The sequence below is a fragment of the Mirounga angustirostris genome, unplaced genomic scaffold (assembly GCF_029215605.1).
Source record: "Mirounga angustirostris isolate CCGP_5_RB_7025 unplaced genomic scaffold, mMirAng1.0.hap1 SCAF_5, whole genome shotgun sequence".
Classification (NCBI taxonomy): domain Eukaryota; kingdom Metazoa; phylum Chordata; class Mammalia; order Carnivora; family Phocidae; genus Mirounga; species Mirounga angustirostris.
Window position 1 is genome coordinate 30,856,958 of NW_026991713.1, and position 15,856 is coordinate 30,872,813.

General features: G+C 36.5%; 1 long non-coding RNA gene and 1 other non-coding gene across 2 annotated transcripts in view; both read right to left on the bottom strand.

Moving 5' to 3' along the window:
- LOC129045776 (uncharacterized) overlaps positions 1-15,856 on the bottom strand; it is a 305,866-nt gene that overhangs the window by 238,207 nt on the left and 51,803 nt on the right. The window lies entirely within an intron of this gene.
- Positions 8,273-8,379, bottom strand: LOC123845046 (U6 spliceosomal RNA). Its single transcript, XR_006790896.1, has one exon. It is a non-coding gene; the product is annotated as a U6 spliceosomal RNA (small nuclear RNA).

Genomic DNA, 15,856 nt, shown 5'->3' on the forward strand with positions numbered 1-15,856 from the left:
TTTCTGATCTTTAAAACTGACTCAAACATGCTGTGACCTAGTATTACTGTTTTCTATGTGGGACTTTTCAAGCTCACTATTCACCCAATATTGTAGGTTTCTGCTACTCACCAAATATGTTTTAGCGTATACTATGCATCAGGTACTGTTACAGCTGCTGGGAATGCAGAAGTCCAAAAAATTTATATAGTAAATGTAAATAAAACAGTTTGTCATAGAGCTTACACATTTATTCATTCCTCTAAGATTCTAAGTTAAGTTCCAAGTCACTGTTAAATTAGAGTAATTTTACCAGGAATGGTGAATTCTTTGACTTGCAAATGACAAAGAATAAAATTGAGTACTTGGGGAAAAAAAGTAATTTATAAAGTAAAGAAACCACACAGTTTCTGGATTATGTTGCTAACATTCATGATCCAGGAATGAGGGATTTTGCTTAATCACATATTCTAGGTTACTCAAGAACTCATAAACATATAAGAATTATTCAATCTCTCTTTATCAATATGTCTTTACTTTTCCCCTTAGCATATAAATATGCTCAGGTTTTTTCCAATATTTCAAAAAGAAAATTTGCCATAGCCAGCTTCCTTTTCATTCTATACCTTAAGTATATTTGGAAAAGCGCCACCCACTTATTTTCACTTCCACCTCTTATCTCTTCAATTTGCTGCTACCCCTCCTAGTTCTTAAGTCCTGACATAAAAGCAAAGGTAACTTTATTTTTTTGTCTTCCATGGGTAACTTTGAAATTCCTTCAGGGTAATTTCCCCCTGCCCTTCGAGGAAAACTTTGACCAATTCCATGACTTTTCTGCTTAATATAAGTAATAGATGGCTGTGCTATAGCTTGAGGTCTCAAACCCAATCTCTATTCAATAGTTAGAATGTCCAAGATACTAATCAAAATTCCAGATTTTATTTTATCACTAAACATTCTCTCCCCCCTCAACTAGGGCTTGCTTCAATCCTCTTCCTTCTCCCATTGTGCCTGAATGGGAGGAGGAAGGCACTGATAGAAAAGAGGAAAGATGATGACAGGAAAAGTCTTACTTGAACTTTAACCATCAGAAATTATTTTGTACTCTTTAGACCAGCTTGTGTGAAAGCCAATTCAAAGATGGCCTCTCCCGGGGACCTCTCTTCTTACAATTCCCACTATCCAGGCTGGTGTTTCTTGATTCTGGGTGGTTACCTGAAAGATTACTTGATAAACACCATTAGACCAAACATCATGAACACAAAGGAAAGTATCTCCTCTGCTAATATAGTATCTTCAATGTCTTGCATTGCACCTGACACATGCTAATCTCTCATTAAATACTGGTTGAGTGAATAAGTGAAAGATAGCATCCATATTACCAAATTCAATGATCACTTTCTGCCTTTAACAAAATTAGCCTTGAAACACATTTTACACTATTGGTCACACCTCTCTTATGAAATTCTCTCCTCCCTTCTTGTTGAACAGAAATCTCTTCTGTTTTCTTCTCTCTGGTCACACTCTTAGTCTTTACGAAGCCTTCTCTTCTTTGTTTGACTGCTCCTTAAATGCCAGTGTTCCCTAGAGCTGAATGTGTGGCTTTTCTTTTCTTATTACTATATACAATTTCTCTTAACCATTTTCTTGGCTTTAAGTAACAAATCCATAGTTCCAGCCCAAAACTCGCTCCTTAGCTCCAGATCTACATATTCAACTGCCTTTGGGCTATCTGCCATCTCATAGAGACCTTAAACTTCTTGTGTTCAGATTTGAATGCATTATCTTTTCTCTAAGATCTATCTGGTCCTTGATTTCTATAGTGTGGTAAATGTCATCATTATACACTCAGTCTCTGAGATTAGAAATCTGGAAAACTAAACTTCAGCTCTCTCCTTCAAAACTTGCATCCAAGTGGCTCTCCAGATCCTTTACATTTGATCGTCTAAATAAGTTTTTAATTCTATCTTCCTCTTAATTTCCACAGCCTTATTTTGGGCCCTTATCACTTTGCAATTCAATTATTGGTTGAATTGCAACTGGTTGCCCTCCTACCTGGTTGCCCCACCTCTTCCAATCTATCCCCTGTTCTGCTGCTAGTGTGATCATTCTAACACTCAAACTTAATAACAGTACCTTTTTAAAAATAGCTCCCTGCAGAGTATCCAAAATAAAGCACAAATTCCTTAGCCTGGATCAGAAGGCCCTTTGTGATCCATCCCTGACCTACCTCCCCAGGCTCAATTTTAACCTCTTCCTAGAATGAGAACCACACGCAAATACTGTAGTTCCCTCAAAGCAGCCAACTATTTTTATTGTTGTAGGCCTACGGACTTTTTTCCCTCCTTCACCTTTTTTAGCTTCCAATATTCCAGAGAATATATCATTTTATGCATCCTAGAATAGCAAATAGGCTTTAGGCTAACACTTCTCACACTTCAAGGCTTAAGTCAAATGCTTCACTGAGAAGCATGCTCTTTTACTTGTTATCCCCATGGCTCCATCTGCATACCTCTATTTTAGGACTGAGAACATTTTTGTTATTTCTCCATATTTCTGTTTCTTCTTGTTGAGCTCAGTACAGGTGACAAGTTAACACTTAGAGATATGTCGTGTGGATTCAGACTATGGGATGGAATTCTTTCATTGTCACTTCCAAACTGCTGACCTAAGTTGAGCAAGTTATTTACTTTATTGCTCCTCAGTTTCCTCATTTCACTATGTGGATCAATTTAGGCTCAGAGAAATTGCATGACTTACTCAAGTTCTCATAGCTGTTGGATTGGTCAAGCTATGACTCAGATACAGGTCAGCTTTGCCATGTCCATTGTTCTTTATAGGATAACACTGTACTACCTCCAAAAGTGAAATTTCTGTGTGTGATTGAAAAAAAAAAACAAAGCTAAGCTAGGAACGGAATTTTAATTAGGATTTCTTTTAGGGTAATAGGTTCTGCTCATCACATTAAATACCACGAGGAATGGATTTGCATGTACCCATCCATTCGAATTTATTCAAGCTACTGAAAGAAGCTGTATTGGGAATTTCTGAAATAAGTGATAGTTTTTTTGAATTTTGCATTTTATCGGATGTAGATATAGTATTTTCAATAGTGCTTGTCAAGTGATAATGTCTAAAGCAGATCATTGTTTAATTACAATGAGAGCTGAAGTAAACAACATGAATGATTTCTGAAAACTTAACCACTGAAAACCACACCCTTTGGCAACTCTTCTAAGACTCACAAAAAAGACAATAGGGTAGATTGTGTTTAGAGAAAATTTTAAAACAAGCATTAAGTTCTATGTCAAGCCATGGCAAAAGATATAATCCTGAGGAAAGCTAATGAAGTACTTGAAAAAACAAAAACAAAAACAAAAACAAAAAAAGTACTTGAAGTTACATAAGGGCCCCTTCTTTTGTTTATTTTTTTCACTTTTGCACACATTCAACATTTTCCTGTGTTTCGTGATTACCATGTGAAAGGCACGATTCTAAACAGGAAAAGTTTTCAATTAAGTCCAGTTTAATTTTTAAAAGCATAAACTTGGAGTCGTATGGATGTGAATTTGAATCATACCTATTAATTATTACTATTAGCTATGAGAATGAAAGCAAACAACTTAAACTTTCTGATAAAATCACACAAATGGCTGTCATCAGGATTAAACAGTCTTTCATTCAGAACCCATTCTGTGTCAGGCACTATCCAAAGCACCTAAGATATAGTAGTTAACAAAACAAAATTTGCGTCCACATAGTTCCCATTCTAGTAGGTGCAAAATAAGAAAGGTCCTACCATAATGGTCTATACATAAAAGCTACACAAAAAAATACCAGCATTCTTATTCAGTTCCCTCCATCACACGTCTAAAATTCTTGGTTTTTTGTTAAAAGGAAGTATGTGGATTAAGCCTACAATACTTCACAATATTTAAACAGTATTGGCAGCAGCTACCTCTGAAAGTAGAATAAAGATTCTATTAAAAATAATAATAGTTAAATGTGTATTTAAGATGATTCCAACTCAGCCAAGCAATTGCTTATTCCTTTATGTTTGCTGAATGTTTGGAGAAAACAAACATGAATGTTTGGAGAAAATCAATCACCTAAGTTTGAATAGCCTGGTCATCTACATGGACTAAGGGACCAACCATACTTGAAGAGAAGATTATCAATAATTGTCAACTTTGTACATTTACTTTTATATGAATATGAATCAGGCTATTTCCAGAAATTAATTACCAAGTTTCTGTCTCAAAATGTACTCATCCAACACACCCCTGAGGGAAGGGAAAAAAAAAAAAAAACAAGGGAGGAGTAGGTTTCTGTAGATGTTATAAAGAAAGAAGAGCCAGAATTTGTAAGTTACTTAAAGATATAAAGAAAAGAGGAGTACCTGGGTGATGGAGTCAGTTAAGCATTGGACTTTTGGTTTCAGCTCAGGTTGTGATCTCAGGGTCGTGGGATTGAGCCCCGCATTGGGCTCCATGCTCAGCGTGGAATCTGCTCAAGATTCTCTCTCCCTCTCCCTCTGCCCCTCCAACCCCCCCATCTAAAATAAATACATAAATCTTCAAAAAGAAAATGAGAAGAAAAAATAAAAATCATGTAATTGTTAAGAATCTTGGGCTTTTTGTTTAGGGTGGATTTATTCTTATACTCCTACAGGGAAATTAAGAGACAAGGAAAAGAACTCTGGTAACCTTAGTATTGCATGAGTGACTCTAACTAGTATCACTGAAAAAGGGCAAGGAAATTTACAAAATGAACTGCAAAATAAAGATGAAAAAGAAAGGAAAATTTCCGCCATTAACCTAGAACCAACAATCAAAAGCATGAGAAATGGAATCTGTGGTGTGTGGGTCACTCACATTAACCAAATTAATGTACGGTAAATCTAGTAATCATTTTAAAGATTGATTTTAAATATCGATTATTATTAAACATTTAAAATATCTCAAACTTGAACCTGTTTTATTTGGGCTGATTTGATTGTTTTATATCCAAATATAAACCCAGAAAGTACACCAAGTAAAAGGAGGATGTGGGACCAAGGAAACAGGGTAATTGAATAAGGAAAGAGACCATTCGATATCCAAGGTAATGGGAAAATATCCCAGGATGGCAGTTTGATAGCAGACTTAGAGAGCCACCAATCTGATTTGAGCAGAAGAATGAAAATCTCCAAAATAAACTCTTATTTTTATAGTTTATCCTAATAATCAGCAATAGTCCAATTTGCCTGCAACCCAGATGTTTTATTATAAGGGAAAACACACTTTAATTTCTTTTTTTTTTTTTTAAGATTTTATTTATTTATTTGACAGAGAGAGAGAGACAGCGAGAGAGGGAACACAAGCAGGGGGAGTGGGAGAGGGAGAAGCAGGCTTCCCGCCGAGCAGGGAGCCCGACGTGGGGCCCAATCCCAGGACCCTGGGATCATGACCTGAGCCGAAGGCAGACACTTAACAACTGAGCCACCCAGGCGCCCCCACACTTTAATTTCTATTCAAAGAGTGCTAATACCCCTAAAACATTCTATGCCTCAAGTATATATTTTTATTTTCAATTGTCACATTGCATAGTTCTATAAAATTACAAAAGCATGGTAAAGTCCAAAAACAAAGTTGAAACTTTGTAAATTTTAACAGGCTTGACAGCAACTTTATACATGTAAAAAATAAGAGAAGAAAACGTTTTAGTCTTTGGAATCCTTGTGTTTCACTTTTTAAGTAGCTGTGACTTTCCATTTCTACTGGTGCCATTTTGTTTTTCATTGAAAAACTGCAATCACTGAATCTGATATGACTCAAAGATCACTTTTCAACTTCCAGGTTTATGAAGGTAAGATGTGAAGAATGGTGTTTATTGTGGGAGAGAGAGCAGGACTTCAGTGGGTAAAAGACTGTAGACAGTAAGAAGAGGAACACGCGCAAATGGCAACAGCTTTATGCCTGTGGCATTCCCGCCATCGGTACATGCTGCAAACAGCAACGATGGTGGATAAGATAGGCCTGCTGACCTCAGTTCTCCCATCCCCTGAAACCCCTTGGATATGCCTCACTAGGATCTGCGCTAATAGGCACGTATACAGTTTCCTGCAGTCCCTCATGTGATTACTTTCTTGGGTTGTTTTTCCCTCCTTGCGTTCTATGCACATACTTTACATTCTACTATACGAGAATAAAACCAAGAATCCACCCAGACAGACTCAGGGCTTCACCTCAGCGCCCGCACTTCTTGCCAGTGCCTGGCCATGCAGCCCCTTTGGGCCTTTGTTCCAACTTATTGGACTCTAATCAATCATTTCGTCTCTTGACAAGCACGCTATGCGGCAGTTTATATCTGAGGTAACATTTTTTTAGTAATTTAAAATATATTATTCATATATCTTCCCAACTAGTAAAATGATGAGAAAGCTCCCTGCAAATGGTATTTAAAAAAAAAAAAAAAAAAGACTAGTTATAGCGTAATGAAGTTCTCTAGGTATACCTCCCAACCTTCATAAAAGTAGAATATATTCATTCATTCATAGCCTCTTTGTTCAAAGTATTTGTTGTCTGCTCTCCCCAGCATTGAATGTTAGTTTCTGATTTCCAGATCACTGGAACTGTCCTTTCTCCTGTCTTTTGAAACCCTATTTTTATCTTTCCTTATCTTTTCTGTCTCTCTCTCTCTCTCAATCCTCCCCAACCCCCTGCTTCTCTCTTTCTCTCTCCCTCTCTGTCTGGCTAAATTATCCAGCTTAGTAGCATTCTTGTAATCCAAGAACTCTACTTTGAAATCTGCTATTTTTACTTACACCATCCCATATATGTTGTCCAATTCAGTTTGATCATCTATTGAGCATGGACTTATAATTACCATTTTAATGGACGTAGGAAATTTTACTGTGTTAAAAGAGCACAATTATCAATATGTTCACTTAGTGTTGGCTTTTCATTGTGTTGTTTGTTGTTTCCATTTGGCTTCTTTAGATATTACTAAATGGAAGAGAAGACCTATCTTTGTCACAGCTTCTCTTTGGTGACCCTATACAATAAATAACCCTCCATCCTTAAACCTTCCATCTTTAGTGTCCACTCTGCCATCTGTTACCATCTGATCTTGAGCAACTTCCTCTTAGTGTGCCTGGAATCATGGCTTTTGTCCTGATTTCTAGATGCACCACAGTCCTGTCAATGTGGCAACTTCCATCACAGTTAGCTTCCCAAGGCAGGATACAATGGCATGGGGGGTGGGGCACTTTGGGTTGCCTGTAGGGAGGCATGGGAACAGAACAGGAATAAAGCAAATAAACAGAAGATAATAAGCACGTGCACATTTTTTTTTTTTTTCTGGGTAGGAAAAGCAATATAGTGAGAGAAAGTTGACCTAAAAACAATTTGAGAAAAATAATGGTAGGGTTAAGGAATCTATTGACAGCAATACAGAGAGACATTTTATTTCTTCCAAATGAAACTTGGATCATAGCAACTTGCAAAAAAAGAATAGGTTACAATATGGCCAACATTTATTTTTAGTAACTTAAGTATTAGTTCATTTGCCTGATTATCTATTGGGCTGTGATGATTTGGATCAGAGAGAGAGTTAAAATTAATATTTAAGCTATATTGCAATTTGGTTCAGCCACCACATAAAGATATAATCCCATTCTTTGTGTTTTATCTCCCTTCATTTAAAGCACTATAAAATTTTCAGTGAATTTTCTAAAACTAGGAAGCATGCCTTTGGAGATCAATCGATGAGAAATATAATTTGTTTCAACAGATTCCTACTACTGCAGCTGCTGCTATACTATCAGCAGGTATTAAAAAAGAAAACAGAGAGTGACTTAAACTGAGCTGCTTTAATCACTCATTGGAAAATCAGGAAGATTTGTTGAATACAGCTTAAGGTTCATATTCTTTCATGTAATAAAGATTTATTCAAATAGTATAGAAAGATACTTTCTTATAAATTATTATTTTTTTTATTCTTATGTTAATCCCCATACATTACATCATTAATTTTAGATGAAGTGTTCCATGATTCATTGTTTGTGCATAACACCCAGTGCTCCATGCAGAATGTGCCCTCCTCAATACCCACCACCAGGCTAACCCATCCTCCCACCCCCCTCCCCTCTAGAACCCTCAGTTTGTTTTTCAGAGTCCATCGTCTCTCATGGTTCGTCTACCCCTCCGATTTCCCCCACTTCATTCCTCCCCTCCCGCTACCTTCTTCTTCTTCTTTTTTTTTTTTTCTTAACATATATTGCATTATTTGTTTCAGAGGTACAGATCTGAGATAAAATATGGAACGCTTCACGAATTTGCGTGTCATCCTTGCGCAGGGGCCATGCTAATCTTCTCTGTATCGTTCCAATTTTAGTATATGTGCTGCCGAAGCGAGCACCTTATAAATTATTTTGGTCTTACTGATAAGAGTTTTTATCCTTAGGACAAAGAGTCTATTGGGCAAGTATCCACTTACCATTGAAAAGTACCCAAGGCTACCTTCCTGCCACAGGCTCAGAGTCCGTCTTTCTGAGATATTCGTTGGTATACCAGGTTCCAACACTGGTGACCAATTACTCACTGAATGGCTAACTCCCCACAAGCCTGCAATTCTTTTCCTCTTTGCTTTTGAATTGGCGTAACAAATCTACTTTCTTAGGCAAAGAGGAGTAATGACCTAGTAACATGATACAGTAAAGCATTTATTTGAGGCCTGGCTCCAAAATCAACTACCTACAGAATCTTTTTTTTTTGCAGTTTACAAAGTGCTTTTCTTTCATTTTTCTTTTCCTCTTTTTTTCTTCCAAATCTTTACGTAAATTCTAGTTAGTTAACATGTAGTCTACACAATCTTTTAAACTGTTTAGATTCTCTGAACCTCAGTTCCTTAATCTCTGAAATGGAGTGTTAATGTCTACCTACCTGGGTTGTTAGTAAATGGGTGACCTTACTTAGCAAATGAAGACCCTATAAATATTAGTTCTCTTCCTGTCTCCTCCAAGAAAATAACATTTGTTTAAGCCAGAAAGGTCAGGCAACTATCTAAAATATGGATGGCTAACTGTATATGTAGAGGCCCAAAGTGTAAATATTTTAGGATTGGTGTACCACAAAGTCTCTGTTACAACTACTCAGTTCTGCAGTGAAAGTGGCTATAGACGATATGTAGACAAATGAGTGTGACTGTGTTCCAATAAAACTTTATTTGTGGAAGATGAAATTTCAATTTCACATTATTTTTGCAAATATGAATTATTATTGCAAACATGAATTATTATTTTTCTTAGCTCTTGGAACTTACAAAAAACATGTGGCATGCTGTATTTGGCCTGTGGGCCATAGTTTGCCAATCCCTATTCAAGAGAATCAACAAATTAATCAGAAGATTGCTCAGCGTCAAAAAAGATCCAGTTAAAATAAGAATGGTAGAGCATGAGGAGAATTAGCATTGTTTAGCATCTCTCCTCTCCTAATTCCATGGTTGGTTTCGATCCATACTCATCTCTCCCTTCCCTGATCTCACATAGTACTCCTGTTCTGTGTTGTCACACTCATGGAATATTAGTCTGAATTAAAACAAAACCCAATCCTCCAATGTATGGGCAGAGACATACATTGGAGGGATGTATGGAGAAGCACAAGGATGGGCCCTTGTGCTTCTCACCAGGATATTTTCATCCTAAACTCCTCTCTCGTCGTACTTAGGAGGGTTTTGCGTTTAGTTTTGATGCAGGAATGAGAAGCTGTTTGGACACTACTTATATTCTGTCCTTTGTTGTTCTATAGTTACCTCACTCATAAACCTCTCAGCTTGCCATGAAGATGGGAAGGACACTGAAACCAGGAACCACGTCCTGTAATTGTTCTGAATTTTCTACCACAAAAATTGTATAGAACACCATAAAGGTAAAATGGGACAGGAGGATGTGGATATATATACATTTATACACACAAAACAAAATACTTAGGATATAACTGGATACATTTAAATAAGTTTGTGCTTTACCAAAGTTTCCCAGTAAAATAATTTGTAGAATCAGAAAGCACTGAAGTTTTATGTGACCTCAGAAACATACATGTTTTACATTGTTATTCCCAAACTTGTAGGATTGCAAAGAGCATCCAAATTCATTCTTATTTTATGACCAATAGGATATAGCATGATTCAGTTGGCTAAGCCAGATTGCTGTAGAACAGAGGATGTTGTTTTATTTTATTTTTATTTTTTATTTAATTCTTGTGTGAAACATGTTGGCTGACAGAGAAATCACATGCAATGACGTGTACTTGGTAGCAACACAGCTTAAACCACTGTTCTCCCAAAAGGAGGGAGATGCTTACACCAGAGGATGCCAGGGTGATCCACTGACGAATAGGGAAAAAATTACAATTTATACTAATGCTTACTTTAATTGAAATAATTAAGAAGTTAAGGTTAACTAATTAGTAATATATACCTGAACTGGTATTATCACTTGCTGTGTTTGTCAGGTAACCTAATGTAAAGTTCATAAGCAAGGGATCCTATGAAAGGATGGGAGGGAATTCTGCAGCATAGTCCTTCATTCACTTGTTGACTTCCAGCTTGTTGTACTTTAAGTAGGTTTACTGTATTTGCAGATTAAATTATTTAGATTTAGCTAAGCCTAACTTTACAAAATGGACAATTGGCTTAAAAAGATTCCAGCAAATAAATTATAAATTGAGACTGTTGCTACTTACACAAGCACAAGCAAACTACAAAAAGAATAGCAGAGGGGCACCTGGGTGGCGCAGTCCGTTAAGTGTCTGACCCTTGGTTTCAGCTCAGGTCGTGATCTCTGGTTGTGATATCAGGCCTGGTGTTGGGCTCCATGCTCAGCATGGAGTTTGCCTAAGACTGTTTCTCCCTCTCCCTCTGCTCCTCCCTCCCACACTCTCTCTCTGTCTCTCTCTCAAATAAATAAATCTTAAAAAAAAAAAAATAGCAGAAAAGACACACCTCCTACTCCTAGAACAGCTGTTCATCATTGTTTAAAATACAAGATTAAAGATGAGGACACCCTACCCCAACCTGACATAAAGTCAGCCAAAAAAATTTAACTGATCAAGACTAAGCAATGCATTTCAATCCACAGTTAACAAAGAAAATTTTTCTACATGTATTTCATGTTTTAAGAAATCAGCCAATGATAATATAAAGCCATCACTACTAATAATACATTTAAAAATATGGTATACTCTTTATTTTGACCTTTTAAAATGTCTGTCTTATGTCATTTATATAATAAATCAGTACAAAATTTTGTATATATAATATATAAATGTTTTCCAATATATATATATGTAAGGATGTGTTCAAAAGGTTTTACTAATAGAGTGGGATTCACTGTCAAAAAATTAGGGCACCTGGGTGTCTCAGTCGTTAGGTGTCTGCCTTCAGCTCAGGTCATGATCCCAGAGTCCTGGGATCGAGCCCTGCATCACGTCAGGCTCCCTGCTCAGCGGGAGGCCTGCTTCTCCCTCTCCCACTCCCCCTGCTTGTGTTCCCTCTCTCGCTGTCTCTCTCTCTGTCAAATAAATAAATAAAATCTTCAAAAAAATTTATAGAAAAAATTTTGAAATAACCAGCCCAAACAAGTAAATGAAATATCATAAAACATAATTAATTTTATTCCATCTGTATAATGTCAACAGTGGAAATGTGTTTAATTTCTGCACCTTTGAGATGGTAGGCTTATTAAATAACCATAAAGCACCCAGACTCATATATGATATTCAAATGTACCATGATACTGTAAACCTGCCAACTATTTGGTGTCTGATAAATATTAAAATAACCTGTTAACAAAGCTGTGGGATATATGCAATACCAATTACAATATCTTGAAAAACAAAATATATGCAAGGTGTGTACATTAAAAACTACAAACATTGTAGAGAAAAGTGAAAGAAGATTTACTATGTTTATAAATTGGAAAACTCAATATTTTTAAAGTCAATTCTCCCCAAATTGACCTATAAATTAAATGCATTTCTAATCAAAATCCTAGAAGTCTTTTTTAAGAATAGAAATTGAATAACTTATTGTAAAATTTTATAGAATATAAAGGACCTGAAATAGCCAAAATATTTTTTTAAAAGAAAAAACCTGGAGAATTTTCTTTTAAAAGAAGGAAGTTGGAGAAACTATCTGATTTTAAGACTCCTATAAAACTACAGTGATCAAGACAATGTGGTATTGGCATAAGAATAAACAAATCATTTAATGGAACAAAATAGGCCCAAAGAAACCCACTTTTAAATGCTCTGTTAATTTTCAACAAAGATGTGAAAGTAACTCAATGAGGAAAAGTTAGTATTTTCAACAAATTATTCTAGAATGGACAACTGGATATCCATATGGCAAAAAAAATTATCCTTGACCTTTACCTCACACTACACACAAAAATTTATTCAAAATGGATCATAAATCTAAATGTAAAAGCTAAAGTTATGAAACTTCTTGAAGAGAAGATAGGAGAAAATCTTTGCAACCTTGTCCTAGGCAACTGTTTTTCAGACAGGACACAAAAAAAGCATGAATCTTAAAAAAACAAAAGTCATCAATTGGACTTCATCAAAAGTAAATGTTTTTCTCATAAAAGAATTACCATTACATAAATAAAAATACAGCTAATGACTTGGGGCAGCGGGAATACTTGCAATACATGCATGTGACAAATGATTTATATCCAAATTGTTTAAAGAACTTCTTACAATTCAATAACAAGGAAGCAAACAACTAATTAAAAGTGGTCAAAAGGTTTACACATTCCCTTCACAAAAGATGTAAGTGGCCAACAAGCACAAGCAATGTTCTTCACATCATTTGTCAACAGAAAATTTAAATTAAAACCTAACAGGATACTCCACACTTACTAGAATGGCTAAAATTAAAAAGATGGCATCACCAAGAGCTGACAATGACGTGAAACAACAGAGCCAACTCTTACATATTGCTGGTGGGAGGACAGAATGGTATAATCACTTTGGAAGACAGTTTGTCAGTTTCTTCTAAAATGAAACATACTCCTACCATTTGGCTCAGCAATTCCACTTTCACATATTAAGAGAAAAGAAAACATAGACCCACACAAAGACTTGTATACAAATGGTCATAGCAGCTTTGGAAATTGAAAATAATTGAAATGTTAATTAACAATTAGATAAATAAATTATAGTATATACCTAAACCAGTTTATTATTCCACAACACAAAGGAACAAATTACTGAACCATGCAACAACATGGATAAATCTCAAAAATATTCTGAGTGAAAGAAGCCAGACACAAAGGAATAGTATATAGGTTTTCATTTATATGAAATTCTATAATAGGCAAAACTAATATCAACTAACAGAAGGCAAGGCAGCAGTTGCTTGGGGTGCTTGGGATTGAGGAGGAAACTATTAACTATAGAGTTCAAGAGAACTTTCTGGGATTATGAAAATACTCTATATCTTGATTAGACTAGCCATTATCAAAACTCATCAAACCCATACAATTAAAATGGATGCATTTTATTGCATATTAACTATGCACCAATAAAGTCAATTTTTAAAATAACCTCATATTTATTATTCATAAAAAATACAGACTTAGCATATTTACTTGCAATACTTTTTGGTTCAAAATCTCAGGAGCTTCCCTGGTGAAATCTGAAACTGGCCCCTACATATAAAGGGCAAGGAGACACTGAAGAAAGAAGCAGATCCCTCCAGATTAGGTAGGTGGCACTTTTAATAAGCAAGAGAATTTACATACAAGGTTTGTCTTGGGCATTCACAAGACCAGTAGATCTCTGCACTCAACTGCCATAATCTTAAAAGTTTATACGAGGACTTAAGTAGGTTCAGTCATGTACACTGCCCAGATGGTCTCAGCAACACATTGCTCTCTCAAGACTATATCCTTGAAAATGGTTTCCACTGTAGGAATGGTGGGTAGAATATACATTCCAAGGACAGGGGATGGGGTGAGGAGCTTCCAATTGCCCAAGTCCAGCTTGTGGGTCAACCTGTGGTCACATCCTCATAATGACCTCCTCCAATACTAATTTTCTCATTTATTATCTGCTTCTCTTAGAAAACTAGAAATTCCATGAAGAGATGGACCATGTCCTTTTTATTAACTGTGTATCCAAGGCATATTGTACTTAGCCTGGTTCAAAGAAGGCACTCAATAAACACTTCTTGAATGAACAAATGCATGAATGAGTAAATGAATAGTCATTTGTATTTCATTGTTGAGAGTGGGCAGTAGAACCGGCAGAAGGGAAGGGAGTGGCAAAAAAAAATGAGGGGAGGTTATAATCTTCCTCAACATGCTGGATACTAAGTAGAATCTTGAGGTTTCAACACAGAGAAGCTTAATAATAACACGCGCTTTTTCCCTCTTCTAAATTCTTTCCTGTCACACATTTCAATTATGACTAAAATAGATAGTTTCAGGTGTGATGATCACATTTTAAGGAAGTCAGCTGTTATGGTCTTCAGGCAGGAAGAGAGGCTTTCTCAGCTGTTTTACTACAGTAAGTCTATTAAAAGTGATTACCTTTCAGTAATAGAAGAGTGACCTAAATTGCCCTAATCAAGCTTTTATTAGATTTTGTTGCTTTCAGAAAACTAACCAACTCTTAAGTCAATTCAAATTTCCTACACATGAAAAAGTGCTGAACATCACTCGGCATCAGGGAAATCCAAATCAAAACCTCAATGAGATACCACCTCACACCAGTCAGAATGGCTAAAATTAACAAGTCAGGAAAAGACAGATGTTGGTGGGGATGCAGAGAAAGGGGAACCCTCATACACTGTTGGTGGTAATGCAAGCTGGTGCGGCCACTCTGGAAAACAGTATGGAGGTTCCTCAAAAAGTTGAAAATAGAGCTACCATATGACCCAGCAATTGCATTACTGGGTATTTACCCCAAAGATACAAATGTAGTGATCTGAAGGGGTACGAGCACCCAATGTTTGTAGCAGCAATGTCCACAATAGCCAAACTATGGAAAGAGCCAAGATGTCCATCAATAGATGAATGGATAAAGATGTGGTGTGTGTGTGTGTATACACACACACACACAATGGAATATTATGCAGCCATCAAAAAACGAAATCTTGCCATTTGCAACAACGTGGATGGAACTAGAGGGTATTATGCTAAGCGAAATAAGTCAATCAGAGAAAGACATGTATCATATGATCTCACTGACAGGAATTCTTAATCTCAGGAACCAAACTGAGGGTTGCTGGAGTGGTGCAGGATGGGAAGGATGGGGTGGCTGGGTGATAGACACTGGGGAAGGTATGTGCTATGGTGAGCACTGTGAATTGTGTAAGACTGATGAATCACAGACCTGTACCTCTGACACAATAATACATTATATGTTCAAAAAAAAAAAAGATAGTAGAAAGGGAAAAGTGGCGGGGGGGGGAATCAGAGGGGGAGACGAACCATGAGACACTATGGACTCTGAGAAACAAACTAAGGGTTCTAGAGGGGAGGGGGGTGGGGGAATGGGTTATCCTGGTGATGGGTATTAAAGAGGGCACGTACTGAATGGAGCACTGGGTGTTATACACAATCATGGAACACTACATCTAAAACTAATGATGTAACATATGGTAATTAACATAACATAATAAAATAAAATTTAAAAAAAGTGAAAATATTCAGTGGATCTACCAATAACAAGGCAGGACTTGGTTAGCAGTTTAATCTTTTTTTTTTTTTAGATTTTATTTATTTATTTGACAGAGAGAGCCAGCGAGGGAGGGAACACAAGCAGGAGTGGGAGAGGGAGAAGCAGGCTTCCTGCTGAGCAGGGAGCCTGATGTGGGCTCCATCCCAGGA